This window comes from Panulirus ornatus, chromosome 58, assembly GCF_036320965.1.
Source record: "Panulirus ornatus isolate Po-2019 chromosome 58, ASM3632096v1, whole genome shotgun sequence".
Lineage (NCBI taxonomy): Eukaryota > Metazoa > Arthropoda > Malacostraca > Decapoda > Palinuridae > Panulirus > Panulirus ornatus.
The window spans coordinates 3,311,197-3,331,090 of record NC_092281.1 but is presented as its reverse complement, the minus strand read 5'-3'; the positions used below and the strand labels follow the sequence as shown (position 1 = coordinate 3,331,090).

The 19,894-nt window shown below is 45.0% G+C and overlaps 1 long non-coding RNA gene across 1 annotated transcript in view; it reads right to left on the bottom strand.

The window, feature by feature from the left end:
- Positions 1-7,636, bottom strand: part of LOC139766853 (uncharacterized) — a 49,116-nt gene extending 41,480 nt beyond the window's left edge. Inside the window, exons 1-2 of the long non-coding RNA XR_011716958.1 lie at positions 6,867-7,636; positions 5,168-5,253 (exon numbers count right to left, since the gene is read on the bottom strand). This is a non-coding gene — a long non-coding RNA (uncharacterized lncRNA). The remainder of the gene's footprint in view (positions 1-5,167; positions 5,254-6,866) is intronic.
- Positions 7,637-19,894: the final 12,258 nt, after the last annotated feature.

Genomic DNA, 19,894 nt, shown 5'->3' with positions numbered 1-19,894 from the left:
TTGTGGGGATGAGGATCAGGGAGAAGTAAAAGTGTTGGCAAGTGAGAAGATGAATCAGAAAAAATGCAGGAAGGAGTATGAAAGGAAGGTAACTGAAAGCTTAATGAAACTGAAGTGAATGCAGGAATGCAGTCATGTGTGAATGTGTTTAGAGAAATACTATGAAAGGTTGCAGGATCAGCAGTTGGATACAAGGTAGTGATACAGGAATAAAAAGGGCAATGCATGGTGGACAGCAGATATTAAAAATGCTGTGGAGGAGAAGAGAAAGGCATACGGAAGACTGCTTGATAGTAATGTGCTACGGGAAAAATTCAGCAATGGAGGGGGAAGAATACAAAATATGTAAGCAGAATGTTAAGAAACTGAGAGAGGAAAGCAAAGATAGAGCTGATGAAGATTTTGGAAGGAAGATAAGTGAAGTTTTGGGATAAAAGGAAATTATACTGGGAGGAAGTAAAAAAAGGAAAGAGGTGGATGTAAAAGTGGAAATGTTGGTGTGAGAAGTAAGGAAGGGGAATTACTGAATCAAAAGGAGGGAGTGAAAGGAAGAAGGAAAGAGTATTTTGAAGAATTGATGAATGTGGGAGAAGGAAAGGCAGCAGTTGTTACATGCATGGGTATGAAGGATGGAAGGAATAGGATACAAGTGCAGGAACCTATAGCAAAAAAGGAGGTAAGAAGGACAATAATGAGGCTGAAAAGCACCTGGAGTGGATGGGATTATAGCTAAAATGCTGAAGTATGGAGGAGAAAGTGTGATAGTGGAGGATGCATCTTATATGTAATTTAGCATGGAAACAGACGGCTGTGCCTGAGGATTGGGTGAAAGCTATTTTCGTCCTTTTAATCAAAGGAAAAGGTGCTAAGGATGTATGTAGCAATTACAGGGGAATAAGTCTGTTAACTATACCAGGAAAAGTGTATGGTAGAGAGAAGGAAGCGACTGAATGCAGAATACGTGAAGAGCAAGGGGGTTTTAGGAAAGGTGGGAGATGTGTAGATCAGATTATTGTAGTAAAGATGACCATGGAAACGTACTCAGCAAAAAGTAAGAAGTTATATGCAGCTTTTATGGATCTGGAAAAAGTTTAAGACAAAGTCGGGTGGAATGTTTTATGGAATGTGTTAAGGATATGTGGTATAAGGAGACAACTGTTGGATGGTGGTTTAGAGGGGTCCAATCAATGGACTGAACCAGGACATTTGAAGCAGCTGGGGACACCATGCATGTGTGGGACCTGGTTGTGGATAGGGGCTGTGGTTTCAGGTGTAAGGGAATTCAGACATTTTTTTCTTTTTCTGTTCCTTGCACTACCTTACTAATGCAGGAAACAGCAATCAAGTATGAAAAAAAGAAATTATGTATATAACAGAGAGGCCTGAAGAGGGTGTACTGAAATGGCTCTGACATATGAAGAAAGTGAGTGGGGAAAGGTTGACAAAGAGGACATATGCATCAGAGGTGGGGGCAACAAGGAGAAGCGGAAGACCAAATTGGAGTTGGAAGGATGGAGTGAAAAAGATTTTGAACGATCAGGGCCTGAACTTACAGGAGGTTGAGAAGCGTGCAAGGAATAAAGTGAATTGGAACAATGTGGTATACCGGGGTTGACATGTTGTTAATGGATAGGGAAGAAAGAATACTTCCCACATGTTCCCTGCGTGTTGTAGAAGGCGACTAAAAGGGGAGGAAGCCGGGGGCTGGAAATGCTCCCCTCCTGTTTTTTACTTTTCCAAAAAAAGGAACAGAGAAGGAGGCCAAGTAAGGATATTCCCTCTAAGGCTCAATCCTCTGTTTTTAATGCTACCTCAATGATGTGGGAAATGGCGAATATGTATGAAAAATAGTATACATATATACATGGGGGCAAGGGGTATTTAGTAAGGCGCATGAAAATGGCAAACAATTGGCGGAGTTTTGTGCTGAAAAAGGACTGATGACTGGCAATACTTGGATTGAAAAGAGGGACATCCATAAGTATACATGAATGATTGAGAAAGATGATATATGGGCAATATTGGATTACATATTAATTAAGAGGCATGCAAAAGAGAGACTTTTGAATGTGAATATGCTGAGAGGGACAGCTGGTGGGAAGGCATTTCATTACCTACTGGATGCAAGGATGAAGATCTTAAGGAGTTTTCAGAAGACAAGAAGTAATGGGAGATGAGAAGGGCATGGTGAAAGTATAAGCTTGGAAAAGACCCTTGTGTGAGTATATTCCAGATGGGATTGAGTGCAAAATGGCAAAATGAGATACTAAACAAAGCTAGGGGAGTGGGTGAGGAATAGGAGATATTTAGGGAAGAACTGTTAGCATGTGCAAGAGAAGTGTGAGGAACTCGTAAGTTGGCAGATGGGCAGGTTGAAAAAGGGTAATATATATATAAGTGGGATAGTGAAGTAAAGATGCTAATGAAAGAAAAAAAAAAGAGGTGTATGGGCAGTACTTACAGGGAAGGAGTGTAAACAACTGGAAGATGTACATGAAAGTGGCGGGAGGTTAAGTAGTAGGTGCAGGAGTAGAGTAAGTAGGCAAGTAAGAGTTGGGGTGAACAAGTATCAACAAAACTCAGGGAGAATAAAATGATGCTTTGGAAAGAGGTAAATAATCGGTGAAGGGGACATATGAACTGGCAGGGTTGTTGGGTTAAGGAGGTATGCAGAGCAAGTGTCAGGGCAAGTTGTTCAGTGAAGACAGGAAAGATAGTGAAAGCCTTGCTAAAATGAAATGTGGCATGGAGGCTGAAGTGGATGGTATTAAAGTTGAATTTCATAAGCAATGGGTGACGGTATTGCTAACTGGTTTGGTAGAACTTCAACATCAGATCGTGGGGATGTGCCTGAATGCATGTACAATGCCAGTACAAAAAAGTAAAAGGACAAATGTGAGTGTTCAAATCATAGGAGTGCAAGTGTTAAGCATTCCTGGTAAGTTATATGGAAGAGTGGTGACAGTGAGTGTGGTGGTATGCACACAGCATCAGACTGGGGAGGAACAATGTGATGACAGGAGTGGTGCAGGATGTGATTATCAGGTGTTTGCTTTGAAGACTGTGTAAGAGAAATACAGAAGGATTTGTAGGTAGCATTTATGGATCTGGGGAAAGCATATGATAGGGCTGATAAAGATGCTGTGGAAGGTGTTATGAATATATGGTATGGGAAGGAAGCTATTAGAAGCAGTAAGGAGTTTTTATGAAGAGGGTAAAGCATGAATGTGAGTTGGTAAAGAGGAGGGTGAGGGTTTCAGGTGAAGGTTGGTCTGTGGCAGGGGTCTTTGATGTCACCATGGCTGTTTAAACTGTACGTGGATGAGATGGTGGAGGAGGTATATGTAAGGGTCATGGAGGATGTCTGTAGTGGTGAGGGAAGGGGGTTGGAAGTGAGTCATTTGTTTGCTGATGACACAGTACTGGTGGCAGGTTTCAGTGAAAAAATGCAGAAGCTGGTGTCTGAGTCTGAGAGAGTATGTGAATGGAAGAAGTCGAGAGTAAATGTGAGTAAAGGGAAGGTTATTAAGTTTAGCTGAGCATAGATACAGGTTAGTTAGGTTGTGGGTTTAAACTGAGAATCACTGGGGGAAATTAAGTGTTTTAGTTACCAGGGAGTAGACACAGCAGCAAATGAAACCATGAAAGCAAAGATGAATCAGAGTGGGTGAGGGAGTGAAGGTTCTAGGAGCATTGAGAAATGTGTGGATAGATTGGTCTATATCTGGGAGGGTGAAAATAGGAATGTTTGAAGGTATAACAGCCTCAACAATGTTTTATAGATGAAAGGTATGGGATGCAGAGGATAATGTACAGAAGAGGGTGGACATTAAATGTTGGCGGATGATATGTGCTTTGAGGAGGGTCAATTAAGTAACAATGGGGTAAAAGTTTAGTGTGATAAGAAGAGTATGATTGTAAAAGCTGAAGGAAGTGTGTTGAAATGTTTTGGACATAGGGAGAGACTGAGAGAAAAGAGAGTTTGTGAAAGAGGATATACATGTTAGGAGTGGAGGGGTCAAGAAGAAAAGGAAACCAAATTGGAGACAGAATTACAGAGTATATCAAAAAAAATATTGAGTGCTCAGAACCTGAACGTGCAGGAGGGTGAGAGACATGCACAGGGTAGAGTGAGTTGGAATGATGGGATATACAGGGGTTTACATGCCTTCAATGGACTGAACCATAGATGTTGAAAAGCTGGAGAATTATGGAAAGGACCACGGGGCCTGGATGTGGATAAGAAGCTGTGATTTTAGTGGAGTACACAAGACAGAGAATAAAAATGAGCAAATGAAGCCTTTTCTTTATCTGTACTTGGCACTACTTTGCTAATGTGGGAAACAGCAAATACGTGTGAGAGATAGATAAGATTTGATATAAAAAAAATGAACAAAAGTATATATCTGATTGATTGACTAATTAGGTCTATTACATAAAATATGCCTTCTGATTTCACTGAGGATAGCACAAAGTATAATTACCTATACTTATTTCTAATGTGGTCTTCACATAATTGTCTACGAATGCCAAGGAAAGAGACAGTGCAAAATGATAATGGTTAATTGATGTCACCAGAGCTGTGCAGGTGAAGAGTTATAGCTGCCTCAACAATGCCAAAGATCTGTACACGTTCAAAGCTTAACAAGGCATTCACTCGGTCACAAGCAAAATCTAGTGAGCTAGTCTCGAAAAGAAAGTAAAAAAAAAAGGAATGTTCTCTGGATACAATATCGTGACTGGTCTGAATGAGTCAACAAAATGGTAAGATTTCAAGAGATCTGCATCATGGTTGAAAAAATAAAACTGGAGAAAACGCAGCAAATGTCATCAACCAGACTAAAACATGTACGAGATATCTCCTCCACAGTTATCAAGAACAGGACACGAAAAGCAGATATCCAGGTAAGGTATATTACCCACCTAGATGATGCATGACATAAGGGGCAATGAGAGAGAGGGTATGCACAATGTTTGGGCAGGGCTAACTAGGGTTAAGGATGAGTTGAATTGGTGAAAACTCCAGCATTAAACATTAAGAAACCAAGTGAAGAAATGGGACGGTAATAAACACTGCTGATAATGTAAAACAACTGGAAACTACCTCATAGTATGAGAAATACCAAAGCTGAGAAGGGGAACAACTTGGCATCAGCAATTGACTTACAGGTGAAGACAGCATTCCCAGTCTCAAGGTGGCAGGGGCGTCCAATGCAACAGTGGGAGCGGGGTTGTGGACACTCTGGATGAGATCTGAAAAGTTAGAGAACATGAGAAAATTTTGCCAAGGATGACAAAGTCTGTAATATTCATGGGAATACAGACATTAAGAGCATTCTAGGGCAGTGTCATAGCTAAAGGATGATCTAGTACACAAGTTGGACTACACAAATGTGAATAATGTTGGATTTCTAAGGACAGTAAGGAACATCTTTGAAAATAAAGATAAGAAGGTGGATTATAAAGATCTTGATGTGCTAGAGGGACATCACAGATGGCAATTCTAAATGTCCAAGCTGGGGTCAAAGGCTGTTCAAATGGATTTACTGAGAGGAAACATAAAAGGAGCCTGTTCAAGCTAGGAAAATTCAATAAGTGGGGTCCCACAGGGCTTAGTATTATACCAGTACTATTTCTGATTTATGTAAATGGTCAGCCCAATGAGATGAACTCATTCCTGAATAAGTTTGACTCTAAAGTTATGAAAAGAAGTGCAAATCCACAAGCACTGCAAAGGTTTGCATGGAAAAATGGTTGAATAAGGTGCAGCATTGGCCGGGCTAAAGGTAAAATGATTTCAACTGGGATTAATAGTCATAAAGATGAAAAGCAGTTTAAACAGACCAAAAGGTGAGTACCACAAGTGGAGAGATATGATCTTAGAGCCATTCTACAAGAGGGACCAGCAGTTTCTGTCACCAGAGCACTGAGTAAAAAGGACTGTGAAGGAGGCAAACTATTTCTTATCAAATGTTAAAATGTCTATCATGTACAAGTACAATGATATGTTTCAGGAAGATATACACGATGAGTAGTTGACTCAACCCGAGCTGGAATATAAGGGTACAGTCCGGTCTCTTTTACCAAGAGAAGCTGCATACAACTGCTGAAAAGGACCTAAAAGAAATGTAACAGGACTGCTGCCAGACCTGAGTGGAATGAACTACAAAGAACCCTTCAAACTACCCATCCTGGAAGAAGTTGGAGTAATGGGAGAAATGAGAACTATGTTTAGATTTCTAAGAAGCCATGATATCACAGACAGTCCTTTACTGCAAGAGGAGTGTCCAAAACAAGAGACACGGGGGAGTGAGGAAGAATTTCTCCAACATCCCTGAATTGTGGACTCAAGTTGCAAGTGAAGCCAAGAGGAAGAAAATGTGACATCAAAGGAAAACTTACATAAAAGGAAAATAAGCAGAGTTAAGCATTGTCCTTCCCTCTACGCACAAATATGTAATATAAAAATGGCAAGAAGGCAGTGCCCAAAGCCAAATGCTTAGCTACCCTTAAAATACAATATGTGCAAACTCAACCTATCAGAAAACACTTAAACTAAATGAAAGACAACACTAATATCTATGATTATATTCCTCAGTGACAATGGTACATTACTCTGTACCACACTCAGAGATCTGCTTGTGATAAGTAACTTTCATATAACCAGAAATTGATTTTTAGTAAAATCTAAAGAGGTGAAGGAGATAAAAAGCTGCTCCGGAATGATGATTACAGTCCTGGACAATGAACACTGTCAGATTTGAACAGTGCAATTCTAATACACCCAGAGTTAACCAGGCTGAACACGGTCAGATTTGAACAAAGTCTAATTCTAGCACCAAGATTTCAATAGAGTGTAATCTTACTACGATCAGAGCCTGTAGCGTACTACGTCACCCACACACCAAGACCTGTAGCCACTACATCACCCACACACCAGGACCTGTATCTCTCATGTCACCCACACACCAGGACCTGTAGCTCTCACATCACCCACACACCAGGACCTGTAGCTCCCACATCACCCACACACCAAGACCTGTAGCTCCCACATCACCCACACACCAGGACCTGTTGCTCCCACGTCACTCACACACCAGGACCTGTAGCTCCCACATCACCCACACACCAAGACCTGTAGCTCCCACATCACCCACACACCAAGACCTGTAGCTCCCACATCACCCACACACCAGGACCTGTAGCTCCCACGTCACCCACACACCAGGACCTGTAGCTCCCACATCACCCACACACCAAGACCTGTAGCTCCCACATCACCCACACACCAGGACCTGTAGCTCTCACGTCACCCACACACCAGGACCTGAATCTCCCACATCACCCACACACCAGAACCTGAATCTCACACGTCACCCACACACCAGGACCTGTAGCTACCACATCTCCCACACACCAGGACCTGTAGCTCTCACATCACCCACACACCAGGACCTGTATCTCCGTCACCCACACAGCAGGACCTGTAGCTATTACGTCACCCACACACCAGGACCTGTAGCTCCCACATCACCCACACACCAGGACCTGCAGCTCCCACATCACCCACACACCAGGACCTGTAGCTCCCACGACACCCACACATCATGTGCACCTAGTTCAATCCACCACACCGTGACCAGGTATACAAGACACTGGTGGATGTGTCATCCAGCAGATAAGGTCACAGTCATCCATCAGGTCTTCTGTTATCTCTCCTTCCCACGAGCAGATATCTTCGTACTTGACCACCACCTTATCTCTTATCTGTGTTGTCTCACCTACACCCATGTATTGTCCGCTAGTAGATATGCGTGCCAGATAACCCCAGGTATTATGTTACTCGAGTTTCCCCAAGTACATGCCAGGTATTATGTTACTTGAGTTTACCCAAGTACATGCCAGGTATTCGGTTACTTGAGTTTTCCCAAGTACATGCCAGGTATTCTGTTACTCGAGTTTTCCCAAGTACATGCCAGGTATTCTGTTACTTGAGTTTTCCCAAGTACATGCCAGGTATTCTGTTACTTGAGTTTTTCCAAGTACATGCCAGGTATTCTGTTACTTGAGTTTTTCCAAGTACATGCCAGGGGGAGGGTGGATGTGATGGTAATGAGATGTTTGAGGACAATATGTGGTGTAAGGTGGTTTGATCGAGTAAGTAACGTAAGGGTAAGAGAGATGTGTGGAAATAAAAAGAGCGTGGTTGAGAGAGCAGAAGAGGGTGTTTTGAAATGGTTTGGTCACATGGAGAGAGTGAGTGAGGAAAGATTGACCAAGAGGATATATGTGTCGGAGGTGGAGGGAACGAGAAGTGGGAGACCAAATTGGAGGTGGAAAGATGGAGTGAAAAAGATTTTGTGTGATCGGGGCCTGAACATGCAGGAGGGTGAAAGAAGGGCAAGGAATAGAGTGAATTGGAACGATGTGGTATACCGGGGTCGACGTGCTGTCAATGGATTGAACCAGGACATGTGAAGCGTCTGGGGTAAACCATGAAAAGTTTTGTGGGGCCTGGATGTGGAAAGGGAGCTGTGGTTTCGGTGCATTATTAAATGACAGCTAGAGACTGAGTGTGAACGAATGTGGCCTTTGTTGTCTTTTCCTAGCGTCTAACTCGCACACATGAGGGGGGAGGGGGCTGTCATTTCATGTGTGGCGAGGTGGCAACGGGAATGAATAAAGGCAGCAAGTATGAATATGTACATGTGTATATATGTATATATCTGTGTATGTATATATATGTATACATTGAAATGTATAGGTATGTATATGTGCGTGTGTGGACGTGTATGTATATACATGTGTATGGGGGTGGGTTGGGCCATTTCTTTCGTCTGTTCAGCAGGGGTAAAGCAGCTCCCTTTTGTCGTGTTCAGCAGGGGTAAAGCAGCCTCCTTTGTCGTGTTCAACAGGGGTTAGGTAGCCCCCCTTTGTCGTGTTCAGCAGGGGTAAAGCAGCTCCCTTTTGTCGTGTTCAGCAGGGGTTCAGGCCTTTCTTTGTCGTGTTCAGCAGGGGTAAAGCAGCCTCCTTTGTCGTGTTCAGCAGGGGTCAGGCCTTTCTTGTCGTGTTCAGCAGGGGTAAAGCAGCCTCCTTTGTCGTGTTCAGCAGGGGTAAAGCAGCCTCCTTTGTCGTGTTCAACAGGGGTTAGGTAGCCCCCCTTTGTCGTGTTCAACAGGGGTTAGGTAGCCCCCCTTTGTCGTGTTCAGCAGGGGTAAAGCAGCCTCCTTTGTCGTGTTCAACAGGGGTTAGGTAGCCCCCCTTTGTCGTGTTCAGCAGGGGTAAAGCAGCCTCCTTTGTCGTGTTCAGCAGGGGTAAAGCAGCCTCCTTTGTCGTGTTCAACAGGGGTTAGGTAGCCCCCCTTTGTCGTGTTCAACAGGGGTTAGGTAGCCCCCCTTGTCGTGTTCAGCAGGGGTAAAGCAGCCTCCTTTGTCGTGTTCAGCAGGGGTAAAGCAGCCTCCTTTGTCGTGTTCAACAGGGGTTAGGAAGCCTCCCTTTGTCGTGTTCAGCAGGGGTAAAGCAGCCTCCCTTTGTCGTGTTCAGCAGGGGTAAAGCAGCCTCCTTTGTCGTGTTCAGCAGGGGTTCAGGCCTTTCTTTGTCGTGTTCAGCAGGGGTAAAGCAGCCTCCTTTGTCGTGTTCAACAGGGGTTAGGTAGCCCCCCTTTGTCGTGTTCAGCAGGGGTAAAGCAGCTCCCTTTTGTCGTGTTCAGCAGGGGTAAAGCAGCTCCCTTTTGTCGTGTTCAACAGGGGTTAGGTAGCCCCCCTTTGTCGTGTTCAACAGGGGTTAGGTAGCCCCCCTTTGTCGTGTTCACCAGGTGTTCAAGCAACCTCCCTTTGTCGTGTTCAGCAGGGGTCAGGCTTTCTTTGTCGTGTTCAGCAGGGGTAAAGCAGCCTCCTTTGTCGTGTTCAACAGGGGTTAGGTAGCCCCCCTTTGTCGTGTTCAACAGGGGTTAGGTAGCCCCCCTTTGTCGTGTTCAGCAGGGGTTCAGGCCTTTCTTTGTCGTGTTCAGCAGGGGTTCAGGCCTTTCTTTGTCGTGTTCAGCAGGGGTCAGGCCTTTCTTTGTCGTGTTCAGCAGGGGTCAGGCCTTTCTTTGTCGTGTTCAGCAGGGGTCAGGCCTTTCTTTGTCGTGTTCAGCAGGGGTAAAGCAGCTCCCTTTTGTCGTGTTCAACAGGGGTTAGGTAGCCCCCCTTTGTCGTGTTCAACAGGGGTTAGGTAGCCCCCCTTTGTCGTGTTCAACAGGGGTTAGGTAGCCCCCCTTTGTCGTGTTCAGCAGGGGTAAAGCAGCTCCCTTTTGTCGTGTTCACCAGGTGTTCAAGCAACCTCCCTTTGTCGTGTTCAGCAGGGGTAAAGCAGCCTCCCTTTGTCGTGTTCACCAGGTGTTCAAGCAACCTCCCTTTGTCGTGTTCAACAGGGGTTAGGAAGCCTCCCTTTGTCGTGTTCAGCAGGGGTAAAGCAGCCTCCTTTGTCGTGTTCAGCAGGGGTAAAGCAGCCTCCTTTGTCGTGTTCAACAGGGGTTAGGAAGCCTCCCTTTGTCGTGTTCAACAGGGGTTAGGAAGCCTCCCTTTGTCGTGTTCAACAGGGGTTAGGTAGCCCCCCTTTGTCGTGTTCAACAGGGGTTAGGTAGCCCCCCTTTGTCGTGTTCAGCAGGGGTAAAGCAGCCTCCTTTGTCGTGTTCAACAGGGGTTAGGTAGCCCCCCTTTGTCGTGTTCAACAGGGGTTAGGAAGCCTCCCTTTGTCGTGTTCAGCAGGGGTAAAGCAGCCTCCCTTTGTCGTGTTCAACAGGGGTTAGGTAGCCCCCCTTTGTCGTGTTCAACAGGGGTTAGGAAGCCTCCCTTTGTCGTGTTCAGCAGGGGTAAAGCAGCCTCCTTTGTCGTGTTCAACAGGGGTTAGGTAGCCCCCCTTTGTCGTGTTCAACAGGGGTTAGGTAGCCCCCCTTTGTCGTGTTCAGCAGGGGTAAAGCAGCCTCCTTTGTCGTGTTCAACAGGGGTTAGGTAGCCCCCCTTTGTCGTGTTCAGCAGGGGTAAAGCAGCCTCCCTTTGTCGTGTTCAACAGGGGTTAGGTAGCCCCCCTTTGTCGTGTTCAGCAGGGGTAAAGCAGCCTCCTTTGTCGTGTTCAACAGGGGTTAGGAAGCCTCCCTTTGTCGTGTTCAACAGGGGTTAGGTAGCCCCCCTTTGTCGTGTTCAGCAGGGGTAAAGCAGCCTCCCTTTGTCGTGTTCAACAGGGGTTAGGTAGCCCCCCTTTGTCGTGTTCAACAGGGGTTAGGTAGCCCCCCTTGTCGTGTTCAACAGGGGTTAGGAAGCCTCCCTTTGTCGTGTTCAACAGGGGTTAGGAAGCCTCCCTTTGTCGTGTTCAACAGGGGTTAGGTAGCCCCCCTTTGTCGTGTTCAGCAGGGGTAAAGCAGCCTCCTTTGTCGTGTTCAGCAGGGGTAAAGCAGCCTCCTTTGTCGTGTTCAACAGGGGTTAGGTAGCCCCCCTTTGTCGTGTTCAGCAGGGGTAAAGCAGCCTCCTTTGTCGTGTTCAGCAGGGGTAAAGCAGCCTCCTTTGTCGTGTTCAACAGGGGTTAGGAAGCCTCCCTTTGTCGTGTTCAGCAGGGGTAAAGCAGCCTCCTTTGTCGTGTTCAGCAGGGGTAAAGCAGCCTCCTTTGTCGTGTTCAACAGGGGTTAGGAAGCCTCCCTTTGTCGTGTTCAACAGGGGTTAGGTAGCCCCCCTTTGTCGTGTTCAACAGGGGTTAGGAAGCCTCCCTTTGTCGTGTTCAGCAGGGGTAAAGCAGCTCCCTTTTGTCGTGTTCAACAGGGGTTAGGAAGCCTCCCTTTGTCGTGTTCAACAGGGGTTAGGTAGCCCCCCTTTGTCGTGTTCAACAGGGGTTAGGTAGCCCCCCTTTGTCGTGTTCAACAGGGGTTAGGTAGCCCCCCTTTGTCGTGTTCAGCAGGGGTAAAGCAGCCTCCTTTGTCGTGTTCAACAGGGGTTAGGAAGCCTCCCTTTGTCGTGTTCAACAGGGGTTAGGAAGCCTCCCTTTGTCGTGTTCAGCAGGGGTAAAGCAGCCTCCCTTTGTCGTGTTCAACAGGGGTTAGGTAGCCCCCCTTTGTCGTGTTCAGCAGGGGTCAGGCCTTTCTTTGTCGTGTTCAGCAGGGGTAAAGCAGCCTCCCTTTGTCGTGTTCAACAGGGGTTAGGTAGCCCCCCTTTGTCGTGTTCAGCAGGGGTCAGGCCTTTCTTTGTCGTGTTCAGCAGGGGTAAAGCAGCCTCCCTTTGTCGTGTTCAACAGGGGTTAGGTAGCCCCCCTTTGTCGTGTTCAGCAGGGGTCAGGCCTTTCTTTGTCGTGTTCAGCAGGGGTAAAGCAGCCTCCCTTTGTCGTGTTCAACAGGGGTTAGGAAGCCTCCCTTTGTCATGTTCAAAATGGGGAGGGGGTCAGACAACCTCCCTTTGTCGTGTTCACCAGGTGTTCAAGCAACCTCCCTTTTACGTGTTCACCAGGTGTTCAAGCAACCTCCCTTTGTCGTGTTCAACCAGGGGGGGTCAGAAACCCTCCCTTTGTCGTGTTCACCAGGGGCTTGGCAGCCTCCCTTTCTCCTGTTCACCAGAGGTTATGGAATCGACCTTCCTCGTGTTCACCATCTGTTTAGACTCCTCCTGTGTCCCGTGTTCAACAGAGGGGGGGGGGGAGGTCAGGGGGTGTCAGTCAGGTAGGCGTATTTCGTTGTGTTCACAAAGGGTTGGTTAGCCTCCCTTGGCCTTCCTTTGAACCACAACAGTGGTTAGGTTTAGCTATGTGTGTGTGTGTGTAAAAAGAGATTAGACACAAAACAAACATATATCAAAGACTTCTATTATCATTTTTCCGATCTTCCAATACAATCTTGAATAGGATATACCTCAACCATCCACGAAGGATAATGGGTCGTTAACGTAAAGGCCATGTAGACGGTGAAGCTAACTACTGTCTGGTATAAAGATGTCAGAAGGATTTTGCAAAGAAGAAGAAAAAAAGAAAAGAAGAAAAAAATGTCTCTATTTCCTCATGCACACACGGTAGACGCAAGACTGAGAGGCGTGCATGTGTGAAAGGCTTGTACTTTCGACAAGGCGAGTGTACACCAGTCACCACCTGGGACAGTAACCATCTGGGACAGTTGTAACCATCTAGGACAGATGTAAGTATCATTAAGGATTAAAATAATAGACCTAATCACCTTGAGCTTCGAGGGGAAAACGACAGGTGAGGTACAAAAGGCCTTGGTTCGAGTCGACGCGTTGGCACGATCCTTGAGTTGGAGCTGTTGTGGTGGTAGGCAAGTGGGTAGTTAGGAACCATTTGAGGGTCGATAAGAGGCAAGAGTCACGCGAGCCCATTGGCTCTTCGTCAGCTGGCTCAACCAGACGGTCGGATTGGACTTCGTCGACCTGCCTTCCTCAAGACGCCACAGCACCACACGGTTCGAAAGGCAAGCTTTCTATACTGGTCATTGGTCCACCCAAACTAGGGGTCAAAGCATAGGTATACGTAACGTACGAAATGAATTGCTAAACGACAGGCTTCCCTACGCTAAACTAGACTAAACGACAGGCTTCCCTACGCTAAACTACACTAAACGACAGGCTTCCCTACGCTAAACTAGACTAAACGACAGGCTTCCCTACGCTAAACTAGACTAAACGACAAGCTTCCCTACGCTAAACTACACTAAACGACAGGCTTCCCTACGCTAAACGACACTAAACGACAGGCTTCCCTCCGCTAAACTAGACTAAACGACAGGCTTCCCTACGCTAAACTACACTAAACGACAGGCTTCCCTACGCTAAACTGCACTAAACGACAGGCTTCCCTACGCTAAACTACACTAAACGACAGGCTTCCCTACGCTAAACTAGACTAAACGACAGGCTTCCCTACGCTAAACTAGACTAAACGACAGGCTTCCCTACGCTAAACTAGACTAAACGACAGGCTTCCCTCCGCTAAACTAGACTAAACGACAGGCTTCCCTACGCTAAACTACACTAAACGACAGGCTTCCCTACGCTAAACTGCACTAAACGACAGGCTTCCCTACGCTAAACGACACTAAACGACAGGCTTCCCTACGCTAAACGACACTAAACGACAGGCTTCCCTACGCTAAACTAGACTAAACGACAGGCTTCCCTCCGCTAAACTACACTAAACGACAGGCTTCCCTACGCTAAACTACACTAAACGACAGGCTTCCCTACGCTAAACTACACTAAACGACAAGCTTCCCTACGCTAAACTACACTAAACGACAAACTGTTTCAGTGGTGACCCCTACGCTAAACTACACTAAACGACAAACTGTTTCAGTGGTGACCCCTACGCTAAACTACACTAAACGACAAACTGTTTCAGTGGTGACCCCTACGCTAAACTACACTAAACGACAAACTGTTTCAGTGGTGACCCCTACGCTAAACTACACTAAACGACAGGCTTCCCTACGCTAAACTACACTAAACGACAGGCTTCCTTACGCTAAACTACACTAAACGACAGGCTTCCCTACGCTAAACTGCACTAAACTACAGGTTTCCCTACGCTAAACTACACTAAACGACAAACTGTTTCAGTGGTGACCCCTACGCTAAACTGCACTAAACGACAAACTATTTCAGTGATGACCCCTACGCTAAACTGCATTAAACGACAAGCTTCCCTACGCTAAACTGCACTAAACGACAGGCTTCCCTACGCTAAACTACACTAAACGACAGGCTTCCCTACGCTAAACTACACTAAACGACAAACTGTTTCAGTGGTGACCCCTACGCTAAACTACACTAAACGACAAACTGTTTCAGTGGTGACCCCTACGCTAAACTACACTAAACGACAGGCTTCCCTACGCTAAACTACACTAAACGACAGGCTTCCCTACGCTAAACAGCACTAAACGACAGGCTTCCCTACGCTAAACTGCACTAAACGACAGGCTTCCCTACGCTAAACTACACTAAACGACAGGCTTCCCTACGCTAAACTACACTAAACGACAAACTGTTTCAGTGGTGACCCCTACGCTAAACTACACTAAACGACAGGCTTCCCTACGCTAAACTACACTAAACGACAAACTGTTTCAGTGGTGACCCCTACGCTAAACTACACTAAACGACAAACTATTTCAGTGGTGACCCCTACGCTAAACTACACTAAACGACAAGCTTCCCTACGCTAAACTACACTAAACGACAAACTATTTCAGTGGTGACCCCTACGCTAAACTACACTAAACGACAGGCTTCCCTACGCTAAACTACACGAAACGACAAACTGTTTCAGTGGTGACGTAAAAACACGACACCTTTCTACTCTTGGGTCATTAACATGGCTATATCCCACATCACCAAAAACCACATAGACAAAATAACGAAATTATTGATAATGAAAATAATTCAGACATTTATTTCTTGTCGTGGAGGGAAAGTGACTAGAAACCTGGTACTAAAGAAACCACCTCACATCTAATGGTTTCTAATTCGACAAGTTGATGTTTACCATCAATTGAGTAAACATTACGTTGTTGTGAAAGTTTCTACGTTCCTTTCCTCCACATGAGATAAACCAAATGATAAAAATACATTACTCTATGATAAATACAGTACTCCTACAGCCACACATGAACGACAATTACATAAACTATACTCATAAAGTGAAGAATAAATGAGTAAATAAAAATATATTCGAGTTTTTGAGTACTTGCGTCACCAGGGTATCAAGGTGATTACGTCATTCGTAAATACAACGACATTAACGAACTAAAGAGACTGTATTTCACTGTATTTAGCGAGTCCTGTAATACATTGAGATGTATAGGTATGTATATATACGTGTATGTATATATATATATATATATATATATATATATATATATATATATATATACATGTGTATGTGGGTGGGTAGGGCCATTTCTTTCGTCTGTTTCCTGGCGCTACCTCGGTCACGCGGGAGACGGCGACAAAGCCAAATAGAAATAAATACCAAATTTATTGTCGTTTTATAGATTTTTTTTATGTCACACCTATGTAGTGTTTCCTTCTCTTTTCAAAGTAAGTGACGTAAGTTAGTTAGCCTTGTGCAATAAAGTAGTTAAAGGGTCTACAGTAATACACACACACACACACACACACACACACACACACACACACACCTGTGTAGCAAGATAAATAAATGTATCAGTGGTGCCTACAATCTAGCGATAACTGGATGATACACAAACGCGTTATCATTTGTCATAAAAAATAATTTAGTTACATCTTTTTAATCTCAAACTGTTGCGAAAATTGTGGCAAAGTGGTCAGGCAAATGTTTGCAAAGCTTGTACTTGATGCAATGAGTAGTTGCTGACCATGACGCACTCACGGGCTGCCCGGGGGTCGAGCGCATGGGTTCGAGTCCTGGTTACAGCAGTCGGCCCCACAGTCAATGTAGCTGTTCATCCTTTCATCCTCCCCTATGAGTTGGCACCTTAACTCCACGACCACAGACGACAATTTCAGTGGTCACAAAATGTGAATACATTTCTTTCTTTCATTCATTCATCTGCTACTCTACTTTCTGAATACATTTCTTTCTTTCATTCATCCGCTACGCTACTTTATCCACCATAACCTCCCAGTCTCACAATCTCTTCTACCACCACAACCATCCTTTTGAGATCTTATTACGAATTCGGTGTAGCCGAGGCTAAACCATACGTTTTTTTTTTTTGAAGACGTCATGCAATCTAGTGCGAATGAGTTTCTGGTGGCATGTACGGCATCATCAGCCTATAACAAGGAATGTACCGTCGCCAGGCGCGACCAATTGGACTCAATTGGACTCATTGGAGTCGACTACGCCAAGGGTAAACAAGGCAGTGACCATTTGTCATCATCTTAATACAGACTCAGGCAAATTTGCTTGTTTGTTTGTGAGAACAAACATTGATTTTCTGAGCTACGTCGCGCTACACACAGCTTTCCTTTGACAAGAGACAAATGCGCTGGTTTCGTGTCAAAGTTCCCAAGATCAATGGAATGGAAAAATAAAGATAGAGTAAAATGTTTTATAATCTAACGTAGAGTTGTTTTGATTTGTATTTTAATATCAAATCTATATCGTCTTTTTTTGGTTTAGGGCCTTATGGGTCTGTGTGGTTATAGCACACTCCCATCCCTAAATTCGAACCCCTAACTTCTTAACTTAGGGCGAAGTGGACCCCATTCACAGCTGGATTGACTGAGAAGGTCCCATACCATCATACCAGCAGCGGGTCACGAACCCTCAATAACTAGTTGAGCGAACAACCATCTACACAGGTTCGAATCCTTATCTGGGTTGAGTCCGACTTCGCTCACGCGGGAAATGGCGAATATATATATATATATATATATATATATATATATATATATATATATATATATATATATATATATATATATATATATATATATGCACAACCTTCATTTCACCGTGAAGAGATATATGCGACAATCGCCCTTCGTTTCACGTTGGTGAGCAACGGGGTCTACACTGGTCACATCCCATAAAGCTCACACAACCAGCAGATAGCACTTCACAGAACCTACCTATTCGAGTACATACGATTGGAATAGTCATTTCCCTATTAGGGGCGATCATAGCCTAGCTATTGCACTTGCGTCTGCTACGCAATTGTTTATTCTTAATGTTTAAGGAACAAGTTTCCATCACCTTTTTCTTAGAAGTGATTAAAACTTCACTGAAGTCCATTAGACCTTATCATCTCGCTTGATTCTATGTTTTCCAGGCAGGAGAGCAAGGTGGGGACCCTGGGCACTAGTGGACCATGAGGGCTGTGGTCGACAGAGGCCTACCCATGGTGGTGTTGGGGGTGGTGTTGCTCCTGAAGGTGGGGGTGGTGATGCTAGGGCGTCAAGCTCACGCCGGCTACACCGCCGTTCGTGGTCATATCTTCTTACCTTACTTAACCACACATTGGGCCACTACCAGCGTCAACTCTCTATGTAAGTCTATGTCTGTCTGTATTTATACATTGTATATATATTGACTGATAACCAAGAAGGAAGATGAAACATGTTATGTCCCAAGTGCACTTTCGTGTCAACTACATCGTCAGGAGAGGTACAAGATTCCTTGAATCTTATTCTTGTATCTTCCCTGAAGATGTCATTACACGAAAGTGCACTTGGGACTTATTGTGTTTCATTTTTCTTCGTGTTTTATCAGCAAATAATACCTCACCTGCATCACTGTGACTTACTGCAATATATATATATATATATATATATATATATATATATATATATATATATATATATATATATATATATATATATATATATTGAAGCATAATGCACCGAAACCAAAGCACATCATCCGCAGACTATTCCATGGTTTACTTTGACCCCTTCACCCGCCATGATTCATCCCACTGACAGAACGTCGCCCCCTGTATAGCACAATGATCCAATTCATTCTATCCAACCCATACATGAGTCTCCTGGCATGGTCGCCAGCTGCATCATCTTCCTCTCTCTTCCTCCCCACACAACACAGGTCTGTGCAAGAGTTACTGCCTGGTGTCGACCTGGTGCACCGCCGTGTCCATTCAGGTGGTGATGGAGGAGGAGGAGGAGAAGAAGGAAAGGATCCTCCTGTGTAACTTCACAACAGCCAAGGAACCTTTGGAGAATCTAATGCCCTCAGACTCTGGCGCTGTCTTCGCCTGGACGGGTGAGTCTTCTCCCTACTTCCCTTCTTTGCCACGAAGCCCACGCGCCAAAGGCCCCTTCCCCTCTTTGCCACGAAGCCCACGCGCCAAAGGCCCCTTCCCCTCTTTGCCACGAAGCCCACGCGCCAAAGGCCCCTTCCCCTCTTTGCCACGAAGCCCACACACGCCAACGCCCCTTCCCCTCTTTGCCATATTCCTTCGACAGGAAACCACTCACTTCAGACTATCAACCAAATGTCCTAATCTCTCACAGTAGCAAATACCTGTACCAGACCCGGGGCTCGAACCCTCGTACGAGGCGTCATTACAAATCTTAGATACAAAAACTAAAATTTTTTTTGCTCTCTCCCGCTTCGAGAGTCAAGTAGACACACACGAGATGGAAGTAGATAAAGGATGTCTTAATATCTTGATGGTTTCAGGGATTTTGAAGAGTTTCTGACACACGTCACACGATTTGGAAAGAAAGCCTTTGACACGTCACACGATTTGGAAAGAAAGACTTTGACATGTCACACGATTTTTGAAAGAAAGCCTTTGACACGTCACACGATTTGGAAAGAAAGCCTTTGACACGTCACACGATTTGGAAAGAAAGACTTTGACATGTCACACGATTTTTGAAAGAAAGCCTTTGACACGTCACACGATTTTGAAAGAAAGCCTTTGACACGTCACACGATTTTTGAGAGAGCCTTTGAAACGTCACACGATTTTGAGAGAAAGCCTTTGACACGTCACACGATTTTGAGAGAAAGCCTTTGACACGTCACACGATTTTGAAAGAAAGCCTTTGACACGTCACACGATTTTGAAAGAAAGCCTTTGACACGTCACACGATTTTTGAGAGAGCCTTTGACACACGACTCTCTCTCTCTCTCTCTCTCTCTCTCTCTCTCTCTCTCTCTCTCTCTCTCAACTGACCATTCATTTTTTTTTCTACAGGCTCGCCTCCTCCAGACACAACAAGGAACCCAACCCCGTCGCCTGTGGCAACAAAAACAACAGCTCATGAAACAATGACAACAACTACGAAAGGAGGAGGAGGAGGAGGACCAGTAACAACAACAACAACAACAACAACAGTAGGGGGAGAAGCAGAAACAATAACATCAACAAGAATGCAAACACAAGCCACATTAACAACAGCAAGGCAAGAAACA